This window comes from Dendrobates tinctorius, unplaced genomic scaffold (genome assembly GCF_039654945.1).
Source record: "Dendrobates tinctorius isolate UK_male_01 unplaced genomic scaffold, ASM3965494v1 ptg000518l, whole genome shotgun sequence".
NCBI classification, from domain to species: Eukaryota; Metazoa; Chordata; class Amphibia; order Anura; family Dendrobatidae; genus Dendrobates; species Dendrobates tinctorius.
The window spans coordinates 108,629-125,852 of NW_027362177.1; positions in this window are offsets into that span (position 1 = coordinate 108,629).

The following is a 17,224-nucleotide window of genomic DNA, read 5'->3' on the forward strand; positions in this document are numbered from 1 at the left end:
AAGTAATGATGGCCACTCGTTTTTCTTTACTCAGCTGCTTTTTTCTTGCCATAATACAAATTCTAACAGTCTACTCAGTAGGACAATCAGCTGTGTATCCACCAGACTTCTGCACAACACAACTGATGGTCCCAACCCCATTTATAAGGCAAGAAATCCCACATATTAAACCTGACGGCACACCTGTGAAGTGAAAACCATTTCCAGTGACTACCTCTTGAAGCTCATCAAGACAATGCCAAGAGTGTGCAAAGCAGTAATCAAAGCAAAAGGGGGCTACTTGAAGAACCTAGAATATAAGACATATTTTCAGTTGCTTCACACTTTTTTGTTAATTATATAATTCCACATGTGTTAATTCATAGTTTTGATGCCTTCAGAGTGAATCTACAATTTTCATAGTCATGAAAATAAAGAAAACTCTTTGAGAAGGTTTGTCCAAACTTTTGGTCTGTACCGTATGTATTTGGTTTCTCAAGTCCTCAGACAGTTCTTTGGTCTTCTTTCTTTTCTCCATGCTCAATGTGGTACACAAAAGGACAAAGGACAGAGGTTGAGTCAACTTTAATCTATGTCAACTGGCTGCAAGTGTGATTTAGTTATTGCCAACACCTGTTAGGTGCCACAGGTAAGTTACAGGTGCTGTTAATAACACAAATTAGAGAAGCATCACATGATTTTTCAATTAAATGAAGATAATACCAAAGAATTTGTGTTTGCAATCATTTTCAGGAAGAAACGGAGTATTATCTGACAGAATTGCAGGGGTGTCAATACTTTTGGCCACAACTGTATTATGACATTACAGGCATCACTTATATGCTGTAATACCAATTGTTAAACTTCTTTTTTAATTTCAGATGCTTCATAAATATTAGGTTTAGTAGATACAAATACATAAAACAAGTACCATAGCCTTAATCATCTAGCAAGGTAAACTGCAAAGCAGGGTTGCTGCAATATTAATGGCACAAAATGAAATGCACCCTTTCTTTATCTTCTCATTGGAGAATAAAGGTAACCATGAGTGTATGCTGCTGTCGCTGGGAGGCTGGCACTAGGCAAAAAAAAGTTAGCTCCTTCTCAGGGTACACCCACCAACTGGCAAGAGGCTTGCCAGTTTTAGCTTGGTGTCAGTAGGAGGCAAACCCGTATCTGCTCCCAGATCAGATTCTCCCTTAGGTCACCTTGTTATGTGTTAATCTTTTCCTTATTTACTTCTTTCCACATTCCCTCTTCAAGGCAGTGTGGGGGATAGAAGAAAGAAAAGCCTTGGGTTTCCTTCTGGTTTCTCCTCTCTCCTTTGGGCAGGTGTCATTATACCCATCCAGGAGTCCAACTATCAGATCACAGCTTTCCTCTTTGGACTGACCTCAGCACCCAGAGTGCTGAGGTCCATCATGACCATTCTTCGCCCCAAGGGGATAGTGATCATCCTCTACCTCAACGACCTCCTAATGAAGGTCCTGTCCTTCCTAGACTTAACGAAAGTCTTTAGATCACCCTCGACCCTTACCCGTTTAGGCTGGCTCGGCAACAAGGCAAAGTTGTCTCTGAACCTGGCCCAGCGCCTAGTTTTCGTAGGCATGCTTTTCGATACTGAACGCGTCAGAGCCCTCCCCCCAGAGGATATTATCTCGGCGCTCCGCCTAGGGATTTGTTCACTATAGGTACTGTCACACTTAGCGATTCACCAGCGATCCAGACCAGCGATATGACGCGGTCAGGATCGCTGGTGCATCGCTAAGTGGTCGCTAGTGAGCTGCCACACAGGCAGATCTCACCAGCGACATAGCAGCAGTCGGCAGTAGCTACTTACCTGTCAGACGAGGCGATCCTGACGTCCATCCGCTCGCGTCCACTCGTCGCTCGTCGGCGCCACAGGAAGCCCACTAGGAAGTTGACGACCAGAAATGGTCCTGGACACTCGCGCGATCATCGATAATCAGCGGAGGAGCCGGTCGGAGGGAAGTATCACACATAGCGATATCGCTAGCAATATCGCTGCTACGTCACAAAAAACAGTGACGTAATAGCGATATTGCTAGCGATATCGCTTAGTGTCACAGGGCCTTAATACACCCATCCCCTCTGCTCTCTTTGTCTCTGTATGTGAGTACTGGGCAAGATGATTGCTGCAATGGAAGCTGTCTTTCACCCAATTCCATATTTGCCCTCTCCTGCTGGACCTCCTGGCAGCTTGGGACAAAAGGATCACTTCCCAGAATCGTCCCATTCTTCTGCCTCTTTGGGTAATGCAGTCCTTGGCATGGTGCAGTCTATCCAGACATTTGTTGGGAATCTCTCTCAGGCAAAACTAACAGGTTAAGCAAATTCTTATCCTCTCTTGCTGACAACTTTATCTTCCAAAAGGTAGGGGAGAAAACAAGGGGAACTGCTACCTTGGATCTAATCCTTATAAACAGGGAGGAAATGGTTGAGGAGGTAAGAGTGGCTTGGACCCTAGGAGGTAGCGACCATGCTATTTTAGAATATTGGACAACTAGAGGAGGAAGACCTGTGAAGCCTCAAACTTCAAGGTTAGATTTCAGAAGGGCAAATTTTAAGTGACTTTTTGACGTGCGCTGCAATAGACCAAAGGAAGCTTCTTTGCACTCCTTCCTGGTATCTAGCAACTCGGCATAAATATTCCTCTGACACCTCCTTATCTCCATGCCCCTGGAAGAAGCTACTTAGCGAAACGGCGCTCGTCGGGCGGGGGGGAGACATCCTGTGGCAATCAATTAGCTTTCACCGATGGATGCTGCACCTAACCCTGCACACCTCTTAGTATCAGGTACTAACCATCAGTCCCTTGTTTTATACATAAACACATCAATTATAAACTTGTTACTCTGTGCAGCTCCCTGGCGTATTCCAACCTATTAACCCTACATTATACCCAGGTTTCTAACAGTCATATGGGCAATGTGCAATACTGCTCTTTTTGCAGATACTTAGTAGTAACAAAACAATGGCTGATTTTTGTCTACTGAGGCATGCTGAACCTTGTAGTGACTAATTAGCATGTTAGAACCTCATGTATTTGCATCTAACTTATATATCCAGATTGTGTGTTTTTTTTTACATAAGCACTTTACCAAGAATTACCATCTTGTTACTCTGCAGCTCCCTGGTGTAGTCCAACCTTTTAACCCCACATTATACCCAGATTTATAACAGTCAATGTGCAATACTGCTCTTTTTGCAGATACTTAGTAGTAACAAAACAATGGTTGATTTTTGTCTGCTGAGGCATGTTGAATTTTGTAGTGACTAATTTGCATGTTAGAACCTCTGTGTATTCACGTGCAGTATTGCTTTTTGCAAACCTTTGTAGTAACAAACTGGTGATTATTGTCATCTACTAAGGCATGTTGTTTCTTGTAGGGACTAATTTGCGTGTAAGAACTTTTTTGTATGTATACATACCTATAAGGTTATTTATTGTTTCTTCCATGTCTTTGCTTACTTTTTTGCCGCAGCTTTTCCCCCTCTTTTTTGGAGGCATTTAGACCTGTCTTTTTAATATTCTCATTTTTCAATACATTCAATAAAGAATAATTTTTAACGATTTATATTTTCTGTTATCTTCGCTTTCATTCCACATGACATATATCATTGTGGAATATGTTGAGCTCAGTATTGAAGTGACCTTGCCGAAAAGAAAGGACTATGAAATTAATTTGTCATGATCTGTCTCCTGAAGAAAGGCAATATCAGCCCTTTGGGACTTCAGTTCCTGGAGGGTGAGCCTCCTTTTTCTAGGGGAGTTTAGTCCCCTGACATTCAATGATATTATGGGGGTATTTTGTATTATTCAGTTTACTCACACTCACATGGCCCCCAAGAGGTATCACCAACCCCCCCCTCCCCACGGCACAGTATAGGTCCATCTCTTCTAGACTATTCAGCGTCCGATGTTCTGAATGTTGCAACCGGATTAATAAATAGGAGAGAGACATTAGAGAAAGACAACAAAGAACATAAAAAATAGAAACATATAACTTTAGGAAATGGGACATTATAATTCCCAGGAATAGTAATCCTAGTCTGTGGCTACCCCCATGGAATATATCAATCCCACCAGGAAGGGACAACAAAGGAGAACCGTAGCCACAGAGAAGATTCTCAGGGAGGCGTAGCCCAGTACCCGGCCCCTACAGAGGAAAAACAACTACAATAAAACTGTCCTCCGACACCAGACAATCCAGGGCACCCCCAGGCATATAATTTTAATACTTCGTGAGATTTCCTCGCCCACTGAAATAAACTGCTTATAAACAACTGTGAAAAACTATAAAGGTGAGCCTGCACCAGCTATTACTAGTTAACATGCTTAAACAATTTTTAAAGAGATTAAGTCTTGCAGAATATGAAAGAGAGATAAGGGAGATTTATCCTGTATCTTCAGTCTGAAGTATCAGCGAAGACCCATTGTTCCTCTCTTTCCGCCCCTGCCGCTCCTTCTATTCTGGGTCCAAACCGGTGATGGAGGTGGCCAAAGAGGATGTGGCTATCCCAGTTTGAGATCTTAGGGACCTGGAGCTCTAACTTCTCGCAGAAGGCTGGAAGATCCTCAAGGGTGCACAGCGTCGCCGAAACCCCCTCTCTCCGGGCTGTTAAGGCAAAGGGGAATTCCCATCTATAAGGGATCCTAAGGTCTTTCAGGACAGTCAGCAAAGGTTCCAGCAGCCTCCTCTTTTGTAGAGTTATGCGAGATCGGTCCCGGAATAATTGAATGGTAGTGTCCTGGAACGTAATCTTTAAGGACCTGGCCTTCATCATGATTATTTCTTTGATTTCAAAATCATGCAAACAGCTAATGTCTCTTGGAAATTGTGTTGAGCCTTTAGGCTGAATGGCCTCATGTGCTCTGCAAATTTAAGGGGTGCAAGGTCTGGGTCATCCAAAATGGAGATTTCCTGCAAGATTATTTTACTCTTTTCCTGCTCGTTTGATTCCGGGACTCCTCTCACTCTAATGTTACATCTCCTACCCCTGTTGACTAAGTCTTCCATTTGAACTTGGAGATCTTTAAGCATTTTCTGCTGCATATTGGATTACTCTTGGTGCTCAGACATGTAGGATCAGGTTCCATCATGTTCTCCCTCCAAGGAGTTAATTCTGCCTGACAAAAGCTACAAATGCTGTCACAAGCAATTTCAGATCTGCATGTATCCTTTAACGTCCGAGATAACTGCTTTAAAGTCTTCTTTTGAGCGGAAACATGCAAAAAAACCTCAGCTATTGTGGAGGGAAGTGCTCATCCAGGTGGTCCCCCTCCTCATCAGAAGACCTCTTTAAATAGTCACTCTTATCATCTTCATAGGAGAAACTAGGGGTTAGCTTGAGGATCGTTTTGATAGTTTAATACCCCTTTTTTCCTAGATTTACCCTTCCCTTCTGTGAGGGTCGCTATATGATTTTGCTGAGGAACAGGCACATCCGCTTGATCATGAACAGAAGTGGGGGTGAGGTTGGTTCCTTCTTCAGTTTGTTGGTATTCACTAGCTAAAGCAGCATGAAAATCCTGCGGGGACAGAGACCTCATGGATCCCTCAGTGCAACAAGTCATTTGAGCCTCCCTGACATCCGCCATTTTCTCCTTATTCCCTGGGGGCCCAGCATCCACCAGACTGAAATGCAGCTCTCCCTCCTATCCGACTCCATGCAGCATGTCCTCCTCGTGCTTGCTGGCCTCCTCCCCCTCTCTTCAAAATGGCACCCACAGTCTGGCGGTTCCCCGCTCCTAGAGAAGGAAGACATCCAGGGCTGTTGCGGGGCCGTTCTGTACTTCTACAGGGAGCGCAGTTTTTCTCCCCCTCCTCGGACCCATCGGTGGGGAGGATAGAGCGCCAATGCAGGGCTCTTTAACCAATAATGGGAGCTCTGCAGCCGCAAGTCCTCTCACAACAGCATCTGGACACGCCCCCCGTGTAGCTAGCTTTTAACCCTCGACTTGCCCCCTCCCATATTCACCTCCTCACCTGCTTCAAGATCACGTCGCGGGGGGCTTCTGGTATCCGATATGGCTTTTGGTTCCTCGCACCTGCGGTTCCATCTGGAATTTTTGTTCAACAACCTGCATCCTGTGAATCATAGAATCATAGAATCGTAGGGTTGGAAGGGACCTCCTGGGCCATCTGGTCCAACCCCCTGCTCAAAGCAGGATTCGCTAAATCATCCCAGTCAGATGTCTGTCCAGCCTCTGTTTGAAGACTTCCATTGAAGGAGAACTCACCACTTCTCGTGGCAGCTTGTTCCACTCATTGATCACTCTAACTGTCAAAAAGTTTTTTCTAATATCTAATCTGTGTCTCCTCCCATTCAGTTTCATCCCATTGCTTCTAGTCTTTCCTTGTGCAAATGAGAATAAAGTTGATCCTTCTACAATGTGACAGCCCTTTAGATATTTGTAGACAGCTATTAAGTCTCCTCTCAGTCTTCTCTTTTGTAAACTAAACATTCCCAAATCCTGCAACCTTTCCTCATAAGACAGGGTTTGCAGACCGGTCACCATTCTGGTGGCTCTTTTCTGAACTTGCTCCAGTTTGTTGATGTCTTTTTTAAAATGTGGTGCCCAAAACTGGACACAATATTCCAGATGAGGTCTGACCAAAGAGGAGTAGAGGGAAATAATGACTTCACGTGATCTAGACTGTATGCTTCTGTTAATACATCCTAGAATTGCATTTGCCTTTTTTGCTGCTGCATCACACTGTTGACTCATATTCAGTCTGTGATCTATTAGTATACCCAATTCTTTTTCACATGTGCTGTTGCTTAGCCCTATTCCTCCCATTCTGTATATGCTTTTTTCATTTTTATTGCCCAGATGTAGTACTTTGCATTTTTCCCTGTTAAAAAAAATTCTGTTAGTTGCTGCCCACTGCTCCAGTTTATTTATATCTTTTTGAATCCTCTCTCTCTCTTCTCTAGTATTAGCTATCCCTCATAGCTTTGTGTCATCAGCAAATTTAATCAGTTTACCCTCAATTCCTTCATCTAAATCGTTGATAAAGATGTTGAACAATACAGGGCCCAGGACAGAGCCATGTGGTACCCCACTTGAGACATTCTTCCAACTGGATGTGCAGCCATTTACGACCACTCTTTGGGTCCGATCACTAAGCCAGTTAAGAATCCACCTAACAGTTGCCTTGTCCATTCCATACTTAGTCATTTTTTCAATAAGGATTGTATGAGATACTTTGTCAAATGCTTTGCTGAAGTCAAGATATACTATATCTACAGCATTTCCTTGATCCACCCAATCAGTGATTCCGTCATAGAAGGAAATTAAGTTAGTCTGGCATGACTTATTAGTTACAAACCCATGCTGACTCTGTTTAATCACTTCATTCTTATCCAGGTACTGACATACATGTTGTTTAATAATTTGTTCAAAGATCTTTCCTGGTATAGAAGTCAGACCCACCGGCCTATAATTGCCTGGGTCCACATTCTTCCCCTTTTTGAAGATAGGAACAACATTTGCTCTTCTCCAGTCTTCTGGGACTTCTCCTGTTCTCCAAGAATTTTCAAAGATTATGGAGAGGGGTTCAAAAATTTCTTATGCTATCTCCTTCAGTACTCTGGGGTGTAATTCATCTGGACCTGGAGACTTGAATTCATTTAGGTTAGCTAAGTGTTTCCTCACTATCTTTCTGTTTATAGATATCCTGGATTCTTCTATTCCCTTAATAGAACAGTGAAGAACAGTTGATGTTACATTTTCTTTCTGAAAGAAAACATGCAAAATAGGAATTTAAAAGTTCGGCCTTCTCAACATCCTGTCTTACCATTTCATCATTTTCATCCTGTAAAAATCCTATAGTATCTTTGACTTTTCTTTTACTTTTGACATATCCCCAAAATCCTTTATTATTGCTTTTGACATCTCTTGCAAGCCTCAATTCATTGTCAGCTTTAGTAATCTGATTTGTGCCCTGCAGGTTCTGCAGACAGCATTATATTCTTCTTTAGATATGCCTCCCTCTTTCCATTTTATAAACATTTTTTTCTTCCTTTTTAGCATGTGCTTAAGTTCTGTGTTCATCCATCCTGGCTCCCTTAAATGCTTCCTATTCTTCCCTCTTTTCGTAATTGTTAACAATTGTGCTTTGAGAATTTCCTTTTTTCAAGATTTTCCATCCTTCCTGGACATTTTTGTCTTTAAGGATATCCAGCCATTGGATCCCTCCAATTCTCTTTCTGAATCCCTTAAAATCTGCCTTTCTGAAATCTAACCTTGACGTCTGAGTCTTCACAGGTCTTCCTCCTCTAGTTATCCAAAATTCTAAAATAGCATGGTCGCTACCTCCTAGGGTCCCAGCCACTTTTACCTCCTCAACCATTTCCTCCCTGTTTATAAGGATTAGATCCAAGGTAGCAGTTCCCCTTGTTTTCTCCTTTACCTTTTGGAAGATAAAGTTGTCAGCAAGAGAGGATAAGAATTTCCTTGACCTGTTAGTTTTGCCTGAGCGAGATTCCCAACAAATGTCTGGATAGTTGAAATCTCCCATGACAACTGTGTCATATTTTTTGGAGAACTTGGCCATTTGATGCATAAAGAGTTCATCCATATCTTCAGCTTGCACAGGCGGCCTGTAGTAAATGCCTACAATGGTGTCCTTTCCATTGTTCTGTCCTTGTATTCTAAGCCAAGCAGTTTCCACTGAACTCCCAGTCTCTGAAGCTTCAATCTCTGTGCAGATATACGCATTTCTAACATACAATGCGACACCTCTTCCTCGTTTATCAAGTCTGTTTCTTGCAAATAAGTTGTATCCTTCTAGCCTTGTATTCCAATCATGTGTATTGTCCCACCAAGTTTCAGTGATTCTAATGACATCATATTTCTTTTCCTGCGTTAGTAGTTCCAATTCTCCTTGTTTGTTGCCCATGCTTTGTGCATTAGTATAGAAACATTTTAGTTTGTGATTGGTTTCTCTTTCTCCAATATTTTTATTAATTAGATTCTTTTGTCTTTGTTCTTCCTTTCCACTTCTAATAGCAGAGTTCTCAATAGCATTTGTCAGGTGTATGGCTTTTTCTGGTCTTTTGCTTCCCTTCCCATGTTGTTCTAGTTTAAAGCTCTCCTGATGAGTGTAGCAAGGCGACTTCCAAATACATGTTTTCCAGTCTTCGTAAGGTGCACCCCATCTCTAGCAAGTAGTCCATCGTAAAGGTAATTCACTCCGTGATCCATAAATCCAAATCGTTGCTGACGGCACCATCGACGTAGCCAGTTGTTCACCTTCTGTGAACTTCGAAAACAAATCTCAGATCCGCTGAAGCAGTTCACGGCACTGTTGCTTCTGGGCCTTGACAGTGCATCTGCCACTGTGACACCCTCGTTCCTGGCTTCAGGATTGGCCACCAGACATGTAGCTTCAACCAGTTCCCAGTCTCGCCACGGTTTAAATAGATTGATGTGGTACAGCTGCTATGACTTTCTTCTCACTGGCTGGTTGACTCTGAAAATCTCGGCATGCTTTTTGGTCTAACTAATGCGCCCACTGTTTTTCAGAATTTTTAGTGATATTTTCTCTGATTATATTGGGAGATCTATTGTGGTTTATTTAGATGATATTCTAATTTTCTTACCTGACCTGGATTCACATTATAACCATGTCCGTTTGTTTCTGCGAAGGTTGAGAGATAATTGTTTGTTCACTAAAATTGAAAAATGTACCTTTTCTATTCAAGAAATATCATTCTTGGGTTTCATTGTATTAGCCTCCGGGTTTAAGATGGATCCTGGGAAAGTTCAGGCCATAATTGATTGGGTTCAACCCAGCAACCTCAAGGCTCTGCAGCGCTTTTCGCAAATTATTACAGAAAATTTATTAGAGGATTTTCTTAGATCATCAAGCCTCTTACGGACCTCACTCGTAAAGGGGCAGAGCAAAAGGTTTGGTCGCCAGAAGCGGTTGGGGCTTTTGAAAATTTGAAGAAATGTTTTATGTCTGTTCCTGTTCTTGTTTAACCAGACCTCAAGGTCCTGAGACTTTAACTAACCTGCGACCATGTGCCTTCTCTAAAAAAAATTTCTGCTGAGAGAAATTATGATATGGGTAATCGGGAGTTACGTGCTGTCAAGTTGGCTTTTGAAGAATGGAGTCATTTTTTGGAAGGAGCCGTTCATCCAGTCACCATGGTGACAGATCACAAGAATCTAGCTTATATTGAATCTGCCAAGCGGTTGACACCTATAACAGGCCCGATGGTCTTTATTTTTTTCATGATTTAATTATTCTATTACGTTCAGACAAGGGTCTAAGAACGCGAGGGCAGATGTCCTGTCTCATAGTCTTGATTCTGTGTCTCCTCCAGAACCTCCTTCCTCCATTCGTCATCAGGGTATTTTTGTGGCCATGGTTTTCTCTGAGCTGTAAGCTGAAATCCGTACTGCGCAGTCCTTGGCTCCTTTCAATACCCCTGAATGCAAGCTGTTTGTCCCTATGTATCTCAAATTATGCCTTTTGCAAGAATTCCATGATTCTGTGTTGAGTGGTCATCCTAGGGTCACTGCCACCCAGAAGACTCTTTTGGTGGTCTGCTATGCATAAGGATATTAGAGATTTTGTGTCAGCTTGTGAAACTTGCACACGCGCCAAAGTACAGCATTGCCGACCGGCCCGGGTAATTGGCTCCTTTGCCATTTCTGGAAAGACCATGGACTCATTTGTCCATGGATTTCATTTCAGATTTACTGCTGTCTGGGGGGATGACTGCTATTTATGTGGGTGGTAGTCGATCGCTTCAGCAAACAAGCTCACTTTGTCCCATTATCTGGGTTACCCAATGCCGAAACTCTCTCCAAACTGTTTATTATTCATGTGGTATGATTGCATGGTATTCCTCTAAATATTGTATCTGATAGGGATGTACAATTCGTCTCTAGATTTTGGAGGGCTTTCTGCAGAAAATTTTAATATGTTTTGTCGCCGATCAGCAGAAGAATTGGTCATCATTTCTTCCTCTGGCTGAGTTTGCTTTAACAGTCGGGTTAATTAGACCTGACCCATTTTGGTGAGTTCTCCATGATAAGTTCTGGGTGTCCTGGGGTGGATGTCACCATTCAAGGGCAGGGGGATGTCTGGTGGGATGTTAAAGAGAACATTGGGGTGGCTCAGCAATGGCAGAAGCCGAAGGCCGATACGAGGCGCTCATCAGGGGCCACCTTCAAAGTGGCAGATAAGGTATGGCTATCCTCTAAGAATATTAGATTGAAGATGCCTTCGCTGAAGTTGGGTCCTAGATTCATTGGTCCTAATGAAATTCTGGATGTGGTCAATGCAGTTGCCTTCTGATTAAAACTCCCTCGGTCTTTCCGTATTTCTAATGTGTTCCACAAGTTATTGTTGAAGGAGTTTATTCCCCCTGCTCTGTCTTCCTCGCCCCCGCCTCCTCCAGTGTCTTTTGAAGGAAGCTTGGCATATGAGGTGCAAAGGATCATTGATTCCCAAATGGTCCAGAATTCCCTTCAATATTTGGTACATTGGAAGGGGTACGGACCTGAGGAACAGTCCTGGGTCCCAGCTCATTCTGTAAGGGCTGATCGGTTGGTCCGGTGCTTTCATCGGAGGTTTCCTGAGAAACCTGGGGGTCCAGTGGCCCCCCTTGAAGAGGGGGTACTGTCACAGTCTCCACACTGTCCTTGTCTGCTATGTTACTTTTGTGTGGAGGCTGTCAGTCTGTTTTGGTTGTGCTTGGTTTGTGCTGCAGTCATCTGTTCTCACTTCCCTTGATTAGTCGTCTACTTAAGCATGCTAGCTCCTCCATCCAGTGTCAATTATACACTTGCTGCTGCCTGTGTAAGACTGATCCCTCTGTGCTCTGAGGCTGACCCAGCCTGACTTTATTCCTTTCCCGGTCTTAGACTCTTTGCCTGTGACCTGACTTCTTTTGTGCCTGCTCCCTGTAAACTGTCTTGTCTTTCTGGTTTTCCTGACCTCGGCTCGTGAATTGGATTTCGTCTCTGACTACCCCTTGTTGTACTGCGCCATTTCCTGGACCTGACCTCGGTTTGTTTGACCTCCCTTTACTGCTAGTAACTAGTATATATTATTACTATTTGTTATTGTAGTCATTCTCTCCACTTCTGGGACTTATATTTACTGTAGTGACTCGCGTCACACAAATGCAACCTTTCCATGGCCAACAGATTAGAGATGGTGGAATTCAAGCTCTTAGATTTGCCATGCATTGGACAAAACTTTCTTTTATGTATCCACAACTGCAGGATCGAGGGGTGGCTGCAGTGCTGAGAGAGGACGGAGTACGGAGAACAGGACAAACTGCTGGACTGTGAGTGTGGTGCAGGTGGAGATGTTATGGTGGATTGAGAAAGATGTGTGGTGCTAGTTGACACAAAAGCAGCAGTCATGTCTACTTCCATAACAGCTGACTGGCTCTCACTCACCCCGACTGTGATGGGTAAACAATTGTATTTTCTGCAGCAGGAGACCTGTGTGAGAAGATTTGGAATGTTGATGGAGGAGGAAGTAGCAGCAGATAGGGTTGATGGGATGACTGATGGTTGGCCATTTTAGCGCAGTGAGATTCCCACATTAAGGCATGCTGATCGCGCATGTGCCGATTCATGCATGTAGTTTTAAAATTATTGCAACTTTTGCCTCTACTGTATTTTTTTTATGCAAGTTTCACAGATATCGTAAGTTGGATCACCCTTTCTGGTCTTAAAAAAGGCCCAGGCTGGGCAACCCTTGCCGCCCTTGCGAACTGCATATTTGCGACCGTTTCTGGTCACAGCCAGAGTTGGGGCTGAGGATGTAGTGTTTGTCAAGGTTGCATCACTTTGTGTCTATGTGGGAAGCCGCAACGTAACCTCCTCATCTACCTCCTCCTCCACCTTCTCTGATGAGCTACTCAGCTGCATACCTCTGGATTCTCACTAAGTGGAATCTACAACCTCATCTTCATCCTCTTCTTATACTCGCATCATCCTGTTCTCACACTTTTCAGCTTCAGAGTCACCCTCTTCTTCTTCCTGCCCTGACACCACAGTACAGTCTGTGTGCTCCTCTGGTATCTGAGTCTCATCAGATCACCTCCACCTTTGGTGGCTAATATGTGGTGATGAAAGTCTGGATTCTGTTCGGGCCCTACTTCGTTTGGCCCCAGATCCAACATTTTGGGCATTGGTGCAGATTAGAGTTGAGCGAAACGGGCCGGTCAAATTCAAAAGTCGGCGACTTTCGCTGAAGTCGGGTTTCATGAAACGAAACCCGACCATAGCGTGAGGTCGGCCACGAGGTCGGCGAGCAGAGCGCCAAAGTCGCGTTTCAAATGATGCTTCAAGCGCCCTTTTTCAGCCAATGATGGAGGACGCACACTGTGGGTAATGCGATGACATAGGCATCGGTCACCACCATCTTTGAGAAGGGCATGCAAGTGATTGGCTTTGTGTGGCGTCACAGGGGCTATAAAAGGGCATGCACACCGACTGCCATCTTACTTCTGCCAATCTTAGCATTAAGGAGAGGTTGCTGCTGTTGACTCTGAATAAGGGAGAGCGTTAGGCAGGGAAGAAGAACCAAAAAACTGCTTCTGCTGTTAGCGATTTCCACTTACAACACAACAGTTTGTGTGCAGTGACAGGGGAGGCTATATTTTTGTGCATCAGCTCTGTTGGTTATTAGGCTGCCTTATAAGGCTCCCTGATAGCTGCATTGCTGTTTGCACACTGCTGTGCAAACTGCTTTTTTAAAAGCAAAAATACTTTTCTTCCTCTTTTCTGCACAGTTACCAAGCGTTCAATTTTCCACCCCTTTGTGTGCAGCAGTCCTGCTTATTAGGCTGCCTGCGTCCATACTTGGACTAAGAGCATCATTGTCAGTCTCCTAAAATCTCTAGTGAGATCCAAATTCTCACCAATCCTAAAGACACCCTCCACCTTGTCATACACCATCCAATTTCAGCCTGTTACATTGAGGTGTAATCGCTACTGGCCCTGAGATACTAGTTCAGCGTCCTCATATCTCTAGTGAGATTCAAATTCTCACCAATACTATATGCACCCTCCACCTTGTCATACACCATCCAATTTCAGCCTGTTACATTGAAGTGTAATCTCTACGGCCCTGAGATACTAGTTCAGCGTCCTCAAATCTCTAGTGAGATTCAAATTCTCACCAATACTATATACACCCTCCACCTTGTCATACACCATCCAATTTCAGCCTGTTACATTGAGGTGTAATCTCTACTGGCCCTGAGATACTATTTCAGCGTCCTCAAATCTCTAGTGAGATTCAAATTCTCACCAATACTATATACACCCTCCAGCTTGTCATACACCATCCAATTTCAGCCTGTTACATTGAGGTGTAATCTCTACTGGGTCTGAGACAATAGTTCAGCGTCCTCAAATCTCTAGTGAGATTCAAATTCTCACCAATACTATATACACCTTCTACCTTGTTTTAAAGTACCATATAGCTGGTGGTATTTTGGGTACATTTTCACAAAAATTAGGAAGTATGGTGGAAGTGGGCGGGGGTTGCCAGCTGGTCCTGATGGTGGTGGTGTTGGTGGTGCATCTGTTGGTAGTGGCAAAAGCACCTAAGGCAGGAGGTGTTGAGCCTGCGTCATCATCTGGCTCCACAAGGCCTTGTAGGCTCCCTTTTCTGGGAGTAGGTAAACCGCTTTTAAAGCCAGAGCTTCAGGAACAAGTTTTGGCTTACATTGCTGACACAGCCTCCAGCTCTCTCGCCTCCTCTTCTGAAGTTTCAAAAAATAAAAGCACTGAGTCGTCAGTGGAGGCTCCTGGTCAGGAACAACACCTTTCCTTGTGTCCTTCTCCCCTACCAAAAGTGAAGGATGCGGAAGGCCACACTACAGATTACTCCATGGAGCTCTTTTCACATACCATGCCTGGGTTATCAAGTCAAATCGTGAATTCCCCAGTCCAAGATGAATCTGACATGGAGTGCACTGATGCACAGCCACTGCTAGATTTTTCTGCTGGTACATTCACTCAGAGCACTACATTGTCCTCGCAGTGTACTGAGGCAGAATCAGATCCTGATGAAACTCAGGTGCCCCTTCCCGCATACTATACCACCTTACACGGTGACACAGAGGAAGGTGCACATGAAATTGAGGAGGTGATGGATGACCCAGTTGTTGACCCAGATTGGCATCCATTGGGAGAAGAGGGTGCCGCTGCAAATAGCTCAGAAGAGGAGGAGGAGGATCCGCAGCAGGCAACGACATCGCAACAGCTGTTATCTGGCAGGACCGTAGCAGTACAAAAACGTGTTACAAAAACCAAAAGAGTTGCAGGACAGCTTGGCCAGACGGTCAAATTAGCACAGCGTGCAATGCCTCAAAATGTCTTCCATAGTAGGAAGAGTGCAGTGTGGCACTTTTTTGAACAAAATCCTAATGATCAGGCAAAAGTTATCTGTAAGAAGTGCGCAAAGACCTTTAGCCGAGGGAGAAATTTGAATACCAGTTGCATGCTTAGACATTTAACCACCATGCACTTGCAAGCGTGGACGGACTACCAAACCTCACGTACCACATGTGCACCTGCTCCGAATGAAGGTAATCAGCAACGCTACATCGCTTCCCCCACTGTAAGCCCACCGATTAGCACACCACCAGCAGCAAATGTCGAGGTGTCGTCGCAAGGGCAAAGCAGTCATGGAATCACAATGTTATTGCTACGAAAGACTGAATCTAGGCCATCAGCAACACCACCAACACCATCACCAACCCTCTCTCAGTCCGCCATGTCCACCGCTAGTTTCACCATATGCAGCTCTCAAGTCCAGCTCACCCTACCAGAGACTCTGAGTAGGACAAGAAAGTACTCATCCTCTCATCTGCGTACACTGGCTTTGAACGCCCACATTGCCAAACTTATCTCGTTAGAGATGATGCCCTACCGGTTGGTTGAAAGCAAAGCTTTCCGCGAGCTCATGGCCTACCCAGTCGGCACTTCTTTTCGCGAAAAGCCATCCCAGCCCTCCACGTGCATGTGAAAGACCGAATTGTCCATGCACTCAAGCAATCAGTGAGTGGAAAGGTGCACCTCACAACAGATGCATGGTCCAGTAGGCCAGAGCCGTTACGTGTCCATCACTGCGAACTGGGTTAATGTGGTGGATGCAGGGTCCACAGGGGACAGCGGCGGTGGGACAGTGCTGCCTAGCTCACGGTATAGGAAACAGTTGGCTGTAGGTGTTCGACCCTCCTCCTCCAGAAGCGAATGCTCGTCCACAGAGCGCAGTCGCACGAGCACTCCATCCGCAGCTGCCAGTGTTGCACACGAGGTGTCCCACTATCGAACAGCTAGTGGTAAGCGTCAGCAGGCTGTGCTGAAGATGATGAGTTTGGGTGACAACAGACACACCGCAGAGGTACTGGCCGACTACTTGCAGTGACAAACTGAGTCATGGCTGGGCAGTCTACATCTTGAGGCAGGCAAGGTAGTTAGTGATAACGGCCGGAATTTTGTGGCAGCCATAGCCCTTTCAAAACTCAAATACACCTACCTGGCTCACACCTTGAACATGGTAGTGCAGTGCTTCCTCAATAATTATCCGGAGTTAACAGCCCTGCTCCATAAGGTACGAAGACTGCTCGCACATCCGCCGGTGGCCCGTACACTCCAGTCGTATGCAGAAGCTGCAGCGATTACTCCACCTTCCCAAGCACCGCCTAATTATCGACGTTGCAACAAGGTGGAACTCCACCCTGCACATGGTTCAGAGGCTGTGCGAACAGAGGCAGGCTGTAATTCATTTGTGGGAGGATACACGGTCTGGCAGTTTGCGGGCAGACATGGAGTTGTCTGGTGTGCAGTGGTCGAAGCTGAAAGACCTCTGTAAAGTCCTTCAGTGTTTTGAGGAATGCACACGGCTGGTAAGCGCAGACGACGCCATCATAAGCATGAGCATCCCACTTATGCGTCTGCTCATGCAAACTTTGACGCACATTAAGGAGCAGGCGTCTGCAGCCGAGGAGGAAGAGGAGGAGGGAAGCCTTGATGACAGTCAGCCATTGTCTGCTCAGGGAAGTCTCGTGGACGAGGTGGAGGAAGAAGAGGAGGAGGAGGAGGATGATGGGGATGATTATTTTGGGGAGGAGGATACTTCTCAGGGGACAAGAAAAAATGTTTGCGTGGCAAGGTCAGGTACAGGGTTTGTGTGTGACTGGAGGGATGTTGATTTGCCAGAAAGTG